Source organism: Trachypithecus francoisi, unplaced genomic scaffold (assembly GCF_009764315.1).
Source record: "Trachypithecus francoisi isolate TF-2019V2 unplaced genomic scaffold, Tfra_2.0 Lachesis_group2, whole genome shotgun sequence".
NCBI lineage: Eukaryota > Metazoa > Chordata > Mammalia > Primates > Cercopithecidae > Trachypithecus > Trachypithecus francoisi.
The window spans coordinates 57,802,804-57,817,610 of NW_022681465.1; positions in this window are offsets into that span (position 1 = coordinate 57,802,804).

Below are 14,807 nucleotides of genomic sequence, written 5' to 3' on the forward strand. Positions count from 1 at the left end.
TATTTTACCTAGCATAATGTCTTTTAGGCTCATCCATGTTATCACAAGTAGAGGTATCGCCTCTTTTAGAATTGAATAATGTTCCATTATATATGTATATACAATATATTATATATTATATATATCTACTGTTATAAATAATGTTAGAATATAATGGTATATATTGGGCATAGATGAGATGTATAAAGGATATTATTACATATTTTGTAATATATATAATATGAGATCACACACATATATATATATAAAAGTTTATCCATTCCTATGTGGATGGACACAGGTTGTTTCCATACCTTCTGAATAATGCTAGAATGACATGAGAATACAGACATCTCTAGAAGGTGCTTATTATATTTATTTTGGGTATATATCCAATAGAGGAATTGCAGGATTATATAGCAGTTCTACTTTTAACTTTTTTGATGAAATTTCACATTGTATTCTAGAGTGGCTACATCAATTTATATTCACACCTTCTATAATAAATTCCTGGAAAATACAATTGACCAAGACTGAATCAAAAAGAAATAGAATGCCTGAACATATCAATAACAAACAAAAAGATTGAGGCAGTAAACACAAGTCTCTCCCCCAAAAAAAGCCCAGGACCAGATGGCTTCAAGGCTGAATTCTGGAAGACATTCAAAGAAAATTTAGTACCACTCCTTGTAAATTCTTTCAAAAAAATAGATGTAGAGAGACTACTTTGAAACACATTTGATGGAGCCTGCATCTCTCTGATACCAAAGCTGGACAAATATGTCATCTGTAATTTAAATTTAAATTAAATTTGAATAACATTTGATGTTAAGAAAATCAATGTAAGAAAAGTCTTAAACAGTGGTAGTACACTACCATAACTTTTATTTTATTTTTTTCTGAAAAGGACAACTAAAAGAAAATCACTGGATTGAAGTTTTTTTGTTTTTAATTTTTTTTTTTTATCAAATTAGACTTAAAGATAATGTAGAGAAAATATTACAAATGATTTAGTTAGCTCTTTTAAAAAGCAATAAATTTGAAAGTAATATATCTAGGAGAAGCAGTGCAAAATAATAAAACAAGAAGGATCTGATATAACATGTAAATATTTTAAAAAATACTTCTAAAAGAATCTCTTGAATTTAAAACAAAAAAAATCTAGACTGTATTAAGCTACACACATTACATAATATGTACCATTTGAATGGATGTTTTCATCAATTTTATGGACTTTAATGAAACAATAAGGTTGCTTTTTTTACGTTTATGGCACCAGTCATTCAGGGTTTTATACTCACTATCCTGGCAAATGCCACTTGCATACTTATGAGTGAGACAAAACTAAATTTTGCACCTTCATTGTACCTAATCTGAAGCACTTGGAAAGAAAGTCGCCTCTGGAACTACTAAACAAGGTCAGATTCAAAGTTTGTGTTACAAGTTTTATTCTCATAATTATAATACATGCACAAATCAGGTAATAAACAAAAAAAGATAAATATTTGTTATGTGAGTACAGCACACCCAACACAGAGAAGAATCAGATTTGAATAATAACTGCAAGTATGCGTTTCTGCCAAACTCACTGTGAGGGAAATTTAATTTCACTCTAGAGATATTAATGACACATCTGTAGTGTCATTAAGATCTGTGTTACCTTGATCTATTCGTTTTGAGGGTTCAGTTTTTCTCAATTGTGTAACCCAAGAGGATATTTTAAAATTCCTCTAACAAGGTTTCTAACATTAAATATCTGTGTTACTCCACATACAATAAATAATATAGAGAATGTAAAAAAAACTTATTGCAATAAAATAGTTGAAAATGAAAAGTAGCAAACCTCTATTAATAGCTTATATTCAAATTTTAGGCTTATTTCAAATATAAAAGAATATTCAGTTGCCCTATATTCTCCATGTCAACAAAGTTATCTTACTAAAATAAAATGAGCTATTTTGTAAATTGTCTTGCCATCCCTAGATTTTGTGACATTTATTTTCCAGTGTATAACAGAGTGTATGACTGTTGTAGCTAGAACTTTGATTATCCCTACCAGATAGTAAGAAACCTCTCTCCTCAGGTCAGGAAGACAGCATGGAAAACCTGAACTTACACAGTATCTGGTGGTAATGAAGCAACCCTTCTTGCTTTGTAGTGTCAGAGGAAGCTCAATGGAGCACCAAGACTTTGACCACGCTCTGTAGTAGCAGTAAACAGGCATCTTTCTCTCTCTAACCAATCTGGCATCCGTGGAGAATTAGCAAGGAGGCTGAACTCATTTGTACCCAGTGATAAAAAGGAGCCTCTCCCTCATCCATGTCAATGAAGGCCGAGGGGGTTACTCAAACCTTCACCTGAGAGTAAAGAGACACATCTCTTTTCACCAAATAAGATAGTTTGTTATAACATAATGCAAAAAAAAAAAAATCAGTTTTGTTACAAATTACTTACTATAGCTCGAGGTTGGAAAATCTGTAATTGAATGAGAGAAGACGGTCAATAGATGCACACTGAGATGCCCCAGATGTTAGAATCATCTAAAAAGAATTTTAAAATAGCCATCGTGAAAATATTTTAATGAACAATTCTCAACATCCTTGCGGTAAATGAAATGCTATGAAGAATCAGAAAAATGTGGACTCAGCACAAAGGAATATATAAAAAAGAATCAAATAAAAAAATTTGGAACTAAAATATCCAATAACCTGAAGAAAAATCATAACAGATTCAACAGCAGAATTGAAAGGATTGAGTAAAGAATGAGTTAGCTGGAAAACAGAAAATAGAAACGACCTAATCTCAACAACACAGAGAAATGAACTGAAAAAGAAAAGGAGCAGCGACACAGAGACATGTGGGAATATAACAATAATTCTAAATTTTTGTGATCATGAAATCCTGGGTGTGTATTTATTATCAGGCTATAAGATGCAGCCCAGATGTAAAATAGTGCTTATGCATCAAGAGCAGAATGATCTAAAATTTTGTTATGGATCTTGTACCTTTTACTGTTATGCTTGAGAAATAGCTAATATCATTTTTTTAGCTTATCAAAACATGTTTGTTCATGTCTGTTTCGGTTCTATCAGTTTGAAAAAATTCAAGACCACTTATGAAATACAAGAAGAAAATACAAAATGTAACTAGAGATAGAAATTTCTAGAGTAGATTATTTTAAATGGAAATTGTTTTATACAAGCATTTGGTATTACCTGAGTAATGATTCTCAATGTTCTTAATATATATGGATGGTTATAAGGATATCCATAGATGAGAACCAATTCTGCCATACTTTCTTCAAACACAGGCACAGAATGTCCAAGAATGGAGTAAATACTGGCCTTAGGAAATGTCAGCTATCATGATTTGATCTCAGCTCAGCAATTACAGGTAGGTAACAGTCTTCTTGAATTTTTTTTTTTTAACTCTGTAATAAGTGTGACAAAGATTAACCTGGCATATAAATTATATGTTCTTTTTGTTGTAAAATTCCTACATATTATGCAAGATTTTTAGTTGATGTAGTTCATTTTTTTTATGGGCTTTTGAACAAGCTTGCTAATTTTGTAATTAAAGTAATAAAATATCTAAATCATTGAAACTGCATAAAGGACATGACAATGAAAGGCTGTTATCCAGACAAGTGTGCTGAAAACACACGAACAAAGATGCACTTTAGCTGTCTCAAATTTAACGCAAATTTGAAAATATATTATCTTTCAGCCGGGCGCGTTGACTCAAGTCTGTAATCCCAGCAGTTTGGGAGGCCAAGGAGGGTGGATCACCTGAGGTCGGGAGCTTGAGACCAGCTTGACAAACATGGAGAAAGTCCGTCTCCACTAAAAATACAAAATTAGCCCAGTATGGTGGCGCATGCCTGTAATCCCAGCTACTCGGGAGGCTGAGGCAGGAGAATCGCTTGAATCCAGCAGGCGGAGGTTGCAGTGAGCCGAGATCGCGCCATTGCTCTCCAGCCCGGACAAAAAGAGCCAAACTCCGTCTCAAAAAGCAGAAAGAAAAAAATGTTATCCTTCAATGTTAACATTGTAAAGTATGTTTAATTCATTTCATACCTTTTCTATTTACTCAAATGAAATTTTAAGGAAATATCTGTAACTGTCATGTATTTACTACAAACATTTGAACCAAATGTAAAAGGGCTTCAGCAATATTTTTATCGCTTAACTTCCTTCCTGAGACACTGCTATGAAAATATTTGTACTGTTCTGCTTTAATCAAATGTTTTGTGAACCTTTTAAACATTAGTATTTCAAATTACAGGATGTATGAAAATGTAAGTGGATATCTTGGGTCTTCGTATGGAGGCCACTGTGTTACAAATTTTAAATTCATGAATACATTCATAATTGAAACTTTATGTATTAGATTTTAAAGAGCATTAATATATTTTCTAATTTTACCTAGGTGTCTAAAAACAATAAATTTTTTAAGGTTAAACATTTTTTTAAAAAGATTATATTAGTATAATTTAAATTAGTCTTAAAATGATGCTAGTGATTCTCTATTTTAATTAAAATTATTGATCAAGTATATTTATAATGCAATAATATCAACGCTACAGATAAAATAATACTTATTTTTTAACTTGCATATAACAGTGGTATTAAAAATTCTATAAAATATTTCCAGTTTATATTTCTAAAATCTAGTTAACTTGAACTTTCTTTCAGGAAATCATTTAATTGAATTAATTATATTTATAGTGCTCTGAACTGTTCTGTTTAAATTGTTATGTGTAAATTCTTAGGAAACTGAAGAAAAAACAAATCTATAAAATAAAATGTAATAAAGGCATTGTTTTTCAAGGCAGACAATTCTTAGAAAACTATCAAATGTTTCAGCTGGGTGCTTAATAAATTACAATAATTAATATTTTTTCAATGAATTTATTTTGTTTGGATTGGCATATAATGTTATTTTCTGGGAAAGAACAAAATGAAAAATTAAGTGACATATAAAAGAAAAATGTGATCTGGGAACTTTTCCAATAAGTTAAATTTTTCACTTACTCACGTTATAAATGTTTTCAAAAACTGAATCAATACTTTACTTTTTAAAATATTTAAATTTTATGAGTAAAATAATTTGTAATAAAATAAAATAAAATTATGCTATTTTTAAAGGAATCAGTTTACAATGGATTCATAAAATCCTTTTCACTTAGAAGATTTTCATGTTTCTTTAACTTCACGAGTGATCTCAACACTGACTTTGGAAATCACCTTCGTGGCCGGGCGCGGTGCCTCAAGCCTGTAATCCCAACACTTTGGGAGGCTGAGACGGGCGGATCACGAGGTCAGGAGATCGAGACCATCCTGGCGAACACGGTGAAACCCCGTCTCTACTAAAAATACAAAAAAACTAGCCGGGCGAGGCGGCGTGCGCCTGTAGTCCCAGCTACTCGGGAGGCTGAGGCAGGAGAATGGCGTAAACCCGGGAGGCGGAGCTTGCAGTGAGCCGAGATCCGGCCACTGCACTCCAGTCCGGGCGACAGAGCGAGACTCCGCCTCAAAAAAAAAAAAAATAAAAATAAAAATAAAGGAAATCACCTTCGTTAAGTTTTCATTGATCCATAAAGATTTAATTGCTCCATATGTTGCAAATTCACTGCTAACCGAAGTTTAATCAGTAGTTTGCATTTTTCTGGTTCCCATATTTCTTTGGGAATGTTTCATTAATGTTTTAAAATAATTGAAAACTGTTTTTAAATTCATAATGTTTCCCCTCATTCGTTATTTTATGGTCAGCAACCACTACTGTGACACACTATATTATGATTTCGAACCTGGGAGGACACTTAAATTCAACAGTTTTGTAAAGCTTTATTTGCTCAATTCAGAGGAATCCCACTTTAATTTTTCTCTAACAACTAAAATGACAAAAAAAATATTTTGTATGAGAATAATATCTCCCTGACATGCCTTTTTGCAATATTTCATGAGAAAATTAACATTATAGTACTTGTAGAACAAATATTACTGTCATTGTATTTGTAATTTCCAAAGGAGCACATGACTCTAGGTTCATATAAATAAGGAGCACCATATTGTAAAAATATTTTGGCAATGATTACAGTACCTGTTTATTAACCCCAAAGACAGTAATCCCAACAGATTTTTATATATAATTAGAAGTGATAATAATGTATTTAATTTATACATCTCCTTTTATGGTTGTTTTATGTAACACTTGCTCTGTTTCTTATTGCAAAATACGTATTTCAGAATATGTAACCTGAAGAACACAGAAAACTAAAGAAAGAAATATAGACGTTTACCTACAAAGTTGCCTCTTAAGAATGAATTCTGTTAAAAATGTGGTTTATATCTTTCCAGGAAAAAAAATCTTTCCTAAGTTTACCCAATCCAATATGCAAAATTCAAGAGTGTGCTATGGACCTTTCTTCAGCCAATATCCACAACACTGTTGTCAGGATTAAATACGGAACTCCAGATAAACAGCTATGTTGGAGATCTTATTTTGAAAAGTACACACTACCTACAGTTGCAGATAAACACAGCAGTTATTCAGGATTCAACATATCTTGGAAAGTTTTAGCAATCTAGTAAAATTTGCCATGAAATAATAGCTTCTCCAACAAAGAGACATTATTATTGCATTTTACGTCTATTACCACCAAGGAGAACACACAACCCCTGGTAACCCTCTGTAGATTCTGGAGTCATTAACACTTTGAAATACAGCCCTAACACACTTGGCATGGCTGCCAGGCTTGAGTAGAGTCTAGTGTAAGAACAGGTTCTGAAGCAAGTACAGGCTAGCGTGTAAGTCAAGCTTGTCTATCCTACGGCCCATGGACCACATGCAGCCCAGGATGGTTTTGACTGAGATCCAACACAAATTCATAAACTTTCTTCCATTATTATGAGTTTTTTGCAATAGTTTTAGCTCATCAGCTATCATTCGTGTTAGTGTATTTTATGTGTGGCTCAAGACAACTCTTCTTTCAATGTGGCCCAAGAATGCCAAAAGACTGGACACCCTTGAGAATAATACTATCTTTTTTACTATGTAAGTAAGCCAACTCTATAGTCTTAAGATAATTCTGATGGGAAAGAGTTTCATGAGTTCAAGTGTTGTATATGTTAATACTCATTAAAAGAAAAAAAAAAGTAAAGCTTAAGAGGTTTCTTTGAGGCCATGTTTCTGCAAAGAGAATTATAAACTATTCGCAAAATAACTTTTGGTGTGCCCCTGGACCCAATTATGATGGAACATTAGGCAATGCAGTGACATTGTGCTGGGTTCTCTCAGACCGACTGCATCATGAAATAAGGCAGAACCATCAGAAATCAGTTGCAGTAAAGTATTAATATACCATAGATTAGACATAAACCATGTACGAGAGATTAGCCAGGGAATCAATAAAGTTGCATAGGCAAGTGGCTCAGTGTGTGAAATGTACCATATTTGACCACTGCCTCTTCCTCATCGCACATGTATGACTTGAAGACAGCTTCCTTATGACAAGCTGATGGAAACTGAAAATAACACTTGGTTCATGTTCATGGGTGGGTCAATGGAGACTGTTACTGCAAGATGAAAATATGTGACTGCAATACAGCTATATTCAGGCATAGTCCTGAAAGCGCAGAGGACAAATTCTCCCAATAAGCAAGGTTTCAAGTAGTGTATCTATCTCTACACTTTCTATTGAAAGAGATGTGACATAGAATTAGAATATGTAAGTCAGATGTGCAGTTGTAAATGGCTTGACTGTTTGATCAGAACTGATGAAAGAGTGAAAAATTTTTGCAAAGAACGTTTGGGAGAGAGGGATACAAAGGGATCTGCAAAAGTGAGCATGAAGTGTGGATTTATTTGTATCATATCTAAACATGCTTTAAAGAATGTTTACTGTAGAAGAATCACAAAACAACAAGTAGAACAGAATAACACGGTGAGTTAATGTCAGCTAATCCCTGTTATTGGCTGCCTGAATATTTGAACCACAGGCTCGTGGATGCTTTATGTATGTTGGTAAAAAAATAGCTTATGGAGAGGCTTCCTAGGTTGAGTTCCCAACTCACTAACACTGTGTTAGCCACAGATAATCCAAATATCCAATCTTTCAGAAGTGAGACAAATCTAAGAGTACAAAATCACTTGATGAGACCAACTGGCCACTTGGTGAGAAGTTTATTATATTGAATATCTTTCACTAAGGGAGGACCATGATTTGTTTTTACTGTAAGTAGCACAGTTTCTGTGTAAGAGTTTAAATTTCCTGTCAAAAGAGCCTCAGGAAGCTTCAGCATCTGGAAACTTACCTAGTGTTTGATACACTGACACAAGATTTCACAAACATTACTTTATATCAAATAACTTATTTTAGAGCAAAGCAGTTTGCCAGCATGGATATACATGACATTTATTGTTCACATCATACATCACATCATCTAGAAGTTGCCAATTAGAGAATGATGGAGTCATTTTTGCAGGGATAGTTGAGGGAATGGTTTGGGGACAATGCCCTTGGAAAATGAGGATCCATATTCTAGGATATAGTGTAAATTATTTTATGAGAGCAATGGTAGAATATGACATATTAGAAACCAAGGATGAAAGTAGGAATAGTTGCACTTCCCATAACTCTAAATAACCCATTAGGGAATGTGGGTTTTCTTTCCCCACAAATCAATGTTCTGTGTATCTAAAGGTGCTGGTTCCCAAAATAGAAATGCTTACTTCATGGGCCACAGGGAAGGTCCCCTTAAACTAACTCATGATTACTGCCCTATTACTTTGTGTGTCTTGTACCAAAAGACCAGCTGGAAAGGAAAAGAGTTATCATCTGTTCTGATTATCTACTGCTGTGTAATGCATTATCCCACAGCTTCGTGGCATAAAACAATACAAATTATGCTCATAGCTGCTGCAGGTCAGAAATTTGGACAGAACATATTTGGGGTGGCTTATTGCTCCTCCATGATGGTAGGATTCTCAGAAGAAAAGCAGACTAGAGTCATTTGAAAGAGTGTTCATTTTCACATTTGATGATTGACACTGCCTAAAAACTGGGATCCTTAGATCTTCTCGTGGATCTTGCCATGTGGCATCTCTGTGTGGAATAGTTAGAGCTTCCTCACAACATTGTGACTGGTTTTCAAAGAGCCACCAGCATCCCACAAAGAGGAAAACTGAACTCGGAAGTCACACATTATCATTTTCATCATATATTCTTGGGTGAAGCTGTCATAAGCCTACCAGGTTTGAGAGGAGAAGTAGATTCTACTTTTTCAAATGGAAATTGGCAAGTTTCAGAAGAGAATGCAGGACTAGATACATAGTTGTGGTCATTTATTGGAAAGGAAAACTTCAGAATCATCCTGGGGTTTGGAGTCGTGTAATTGAAGATCATCATTAGGAACTGCTAGAGCTGCTATTGTCCAATGGGAACAGCAATGAATGTTATTTTTTTTTCTTTCTTTTTTTTTTTTTTTTATCTATGTAACCCACTGGCATTTTGCTTCAGAATCCTCCACGTATGCCTGACAGTATGTGGACAAATACAAAAGCAAGACCTGGGAAGTTATGTAATCAGGGACTTAGAGATCTCACAGAGGAAAGTATAGTTAGCCCTATCAGATAAGCCATATAGATCAGCACAGGTGCTACACAGGGATGATAGGGATCTAGAATGTTTGGTAGAAAAGGAATATAATGAGTATCAGTTGTGAACTTGAAATGGTTTGTCCCAGTCCCTTATTCATATCTTCTGAAAAAGACAGAAGGCTCTAAGGAAGTTTTCTAACTTAGCTATTCATGTGGTACAAAGTAGGTGGTTCTAAGTAGTACAAGAAATGAAATGCACTAGATTAGACTTCAATCCATGGCCTGCACCAGGATGGCTTTGCATTGTGGCCAACATAAGTTTGTAAACTTTCTTAAAACATTAGGAAATTTTTTTGCATTTTTTTTTTTAGCTCAGCTGCTATCGTTAGTGTTAGTGTATTTTATGTATGGCCCAAACAATTCTTTTTCTTCCAGTGTAGCCCTGGGAAGCCAAAAGATCTGACACCTCTGCACTAGATTTTAGTGGAATCTGTAGTGCTCTGTTTGGAACTCTTAAAAGACTATAACAATCATTCCTCCAGCTTCTGGAAATAAAGACTCTTAGCAGGGACTCTCCCTGGTAATTGCTTTCAACTGAAGAGAGCCCTTCATTCAAGAGCTCAGGTCAACACTACAGACAGACCAGATGTCATGATTGGATAATTTTTGAGGTACAAAACCCTTCCTAGCTTCCATCAAATTGGGAAGACACAGGTTGAGACCTCTTGAATGGTGATGGCATTACTATTCAATTTTTCTGTACACTCAGCTCTGATTCTATGGTATTTCAAAGATTGGGCAGTGCACTGCAACATGTTTCTTGCAAATAAACCTCATAGTCTCTTTTTGCCAAGGAAGACTGACTTTAATCTATAACTTTGATGTATAACACCATATTCAAAAAATAAGATATTAGATTAAGCCAAATAACACAGCTCTATAAGAATAGTATTACAATATTCAATAAGAGCTACAAGAGAAAGTCTTTGTCAAAATTACATGAATAGAATGATCTCAGTAAAATGCTATAAAATAAAATATACATGACTTCGTTGTGGGGGCTGTGAATGTGTGTGTGCGTGTGTGTGTGTGTGCATGTGTGTGTGTGTGCATGTGTGTGGTGTAGGCAAACTCATGAAATATTTGAGCAGAATATATATCAAACTCTTTGTAGATTGTATGTCAATTATCCAGAAAGGAAGACTAGAAAATTGTTTTAAAAAGAAACTTCCACTGTAAAAATAATGACCATGTGCTTTTAGTTTTTAATTACAGAAAGCAGAAAGAATCAAAAGTGTATACTTTTGAAGAAGTGATCTCTCCTCTTTAATCAAAATGCTTTCATTTTTAAAATTGCATCTTCCATATGCAATTGTGCTTAATAAGATCTACTGAGACTATGAAGTAGAAAGCAAGATTATCCTTTTCTTCATAGAGAACACAGAGTTAATTAAATCTTCTCTAGAATGTCATTTAAAAATACTAATGTAAAGGTAGTGATTTAAATAAAGAAATGATTATTATAAAAATAATGTGTTATATAGAAGCATTTAGGTTTTAATAATAATTATATAAACTATACCAGATATTCCAGAGTTTCTACAAGAATAATGTGATAGAGGAAAATTTAAATTGTCAGGAGACAAAAAAAGTTAATTTCAAATAAAAATGACAGCACCAAGTTGTGAAGATTAATATAAAAATAACAAGCCATTTTTCTCAATACTTTTGTATCAGTGTTTTGCAATTCAAAAGTTAACTTCATAAACATACACACACAGGCACATATATACCTACACACATACACACATATCTCTTTATTTTTTATTTTTGGGGTTTGCATGCTCTTCCAGAACTACCAATAAGTGAGAGTTGATTATATATAAGCTAATAAAATTTCATTCTCAAAGTAAACTGTTATTAATAATAACCACTTTTATTACATAATCATGTGGTGCACTAATTTTACAGTACATGTCACAGTTAGAAAAATGACAGGTGGCATCATGATCTGTGCTGCACTTGAATAACTAACCTACATAAGCACAGTAAGAAAACTCATTACACAACAACATATGTGGACACATCATTTCAGGATGCCATATGCTTCTAAGACACATATAAAATAATTATCACAGCTAGCCCCAGATCTTATCATGTGTGTTTCACTGAGCTTTAGCTAAGAGACTAGGAGGCTTAATTATTCCATAATCACTCCATTCTTTTTATGTCCCTTCCATTTCAAGTTACTTTGCTCTCATTATCACTGGTAACTTTATTTTCTACCAATAATCTTTTCTCTCTGTCCCTGGCCCTGAAGAAATGAAAAAAGCTGTGAGTTACTTATCTTTAAACTATAATTTCAATTTATTGTTCTCTTAGTTATTTTATTGGAAATCTTTATCTTTTTTAAATAAGTAAATAGAAGGACAAAGAGGAAACTATAATTACAACAATCACTCTATTAAAATTTACCAAACACTCAAAGCTTGGTTCACTGTTAAACTCAGTCCAAGAATTTTAGCATTATCATTACTTCACAAACTCTGGTCCTTTAAAGCTGGGTTCCCTCAAATTACAGTGTACAAATGCCTGTAAGTACCAGAAGACATCCTTCAGGTTTCACATACAAAGAATTGCAAGCAAATCTATTGTCAGTGCAAAACCTGTTTTCTCTCCTAATATCACACATGCTGAGAATACAACTGTTCTCTGAAAATTAGATCACATTCTGTATTTCGACCACCTTATGTTGATGAACCTTTCCTACTCTTACAAAGACACATCTCTAAGTTGTCCCAAATGTGATTTTGCTCCATCCAACTCCTATCTTGAGGTATAAAAATTCTGGTCGCAAAACTGTAAAAGTAAATAGTTGAGTAAAACTATCCTTTTTCAAACTTAATGATTTGTAATGTTTCAATGTCAGAAAAGTAAAAGTTCTTTAAGTTTATTGTCAGTTAACAGAAAATTAAATATAATTTTGATGATTCACTATTGATTTCTTGCTTTTAATTGAAACATGTTTCAAATAATTGGAATAATTGAATGTCATTGCATAACAAAACCCCTTTTTATTTCCATTTATTTATTTAAATCCCAGTGCCAACAGAACCAGAAACACACAGGAATTTAACAAACAGATTTCTTGACTGTTTCAGCAGGAGAAAGAGTGCTAAGGTAGTAATGGATTATCTCAAAAAATAAGAGTTAGAAAAGGTTTGTAAAGGATTTAGGAACTGGAGTTACTCACAGCTTGACAGGGATTGTTCAGAATTTACATACTGTTACTGAAAAGCAAAATAGTCATCTCTTCAAAACACATAGGTTCATGTAGAGTTAAAATTTGTTTTGGTCTTATCTTAGAACGTATGAATCTGAGGAAAGGAGGGTTAAACAAATTCAAGCACACCATGACTTGATTGGAAACAATCATTTTTGGGGAGGATAATTGATCAACCTGTTTGAAATGGATGGTTTCAAATCTCACCATTGCCTAACAGACTAACCCCCATACGGCCATTTTTAGTTTATCAGCATCTCTCTCCTTTCAGTCCATTTTCACCTTCTAAGTGATGATTTATTGCAGTTTTTTGTGGATATAAACTGTAAAGCTGTAGCATTGTACTGATCAGAATGTTGTTCAGAGAATCTTGTCTGTAGTTGAAAAAAAAATGGGGCACAGAGATTTCTGTTGTTTTTGTAGATTGAAGTAAAAAGAAATGGATACAGAGTAGTGTTTTACATCTTTAGTAATTAAATTCTTCGCAAATTCAACAAAGATGAAAGCTTACCTTTAGGGATTTTTAAAGAACTTTCTTTTAGGATTTTCTTTTAAGTTTGAAACATGTTTCATACATCTTATAATCTATTTGGAGATTCCTATATAACAAACTGTCCTAGTTCCTAAGTTGGGGTTATTAATGATTCAACTTTTTTAATGTCGGAAGAATTGGTTTCATATTTGGTAATTGTCAAGGACAAGAGAATATCATGGAATTATTGCTTTAAAGAACAAGCCTCATTGCTAACAGCATAGACCTTGAATCAGCAGTAAGGGAAGAAAATAACCAAGAGGATGAAGCAAAAAGCACATGTGAAAATGGACTGTGGTGTTCAGTATTTAGATGTTCTTTTCCTTCAATCCTATCTTCTTGGGCAGAAAGAGTCAGATATCTGCGTACATTAAAATATATTCCACTATACTCTTGTCAAAAAAAAAAATGTATTGTAAAAATTACTTTCCGGCCGGGCGCGGTGGTTCACGCCTGTAATCCCAGCACTTTGAGAGGCTGAGGCAGGCAGATCACGACGTCAAGAAATCGAGAGCTTCCTGGCCAACACGGTGAAACCTCATCTCTACTAAAAATACAAAAATTAGCCAGGCGCGGTGGCGGGTGCCTGTAGTCCCAGCTACTTGGGAGGAGGCTGAGGCAGGAGAAATCACTTGAACCCAGGAGGCAGAGCTTTCTGAGAGTCGAGATGGCGCTACTGCACTCCAGCCTGGGTGACAGGAGACTCCATTTGAAAAGAAAAAAACAATTACTTTCCAAACAATTACATATTCCTCAACATTAATAACATCTATTTATATTTTTATTTAATTCGATTAAACATTATTTTAGGCATGTTGTAGTTTATAATGTCTCATAAATACATAATTACACATTTGCCTCACATTATTTGGCATGATTCCCAAGAGTAGAATCTCTTAGTATCAAATAACACATATTTTAAAGTTTTTAATAAATTCCCACTAAAGTCATATCTGGAAAGGTTATTTCAATTTACACTCCTAGTAACAATATTTGCACAAAATGATACAAACTCCAACCATTGTTAATTAAACTTTGCTAATATGCTGGGCAAAATTATTTCAGGTTTGGTTTTAATTTTATTACATAGCTTTTTTTTTGTAAAACTAAAATTGGTTACTCTTTCTTCATAGAATTATACTAGCTTTGTATGGAATTTTATAATCTGAACTCTTTTTAAACTATTTTTGTTATGAGAATTTTAGCATTCTGCTTATTTTCAAGAGCTGTGCAATGCTCACAATATTCTTTAATAATTTATTTTCTATATATTTCCATTTTGAATTTTTATTCAAAATGTGAGACAAGTGATTATTTCCTTTTGTTCGTGCGTAGACAATTCTAATTTTCTTTTTTTTTTTTGGAGACATAGTCTCACTCTGTCACCAAGGCTGGAGCGCAGCAGCACAATCT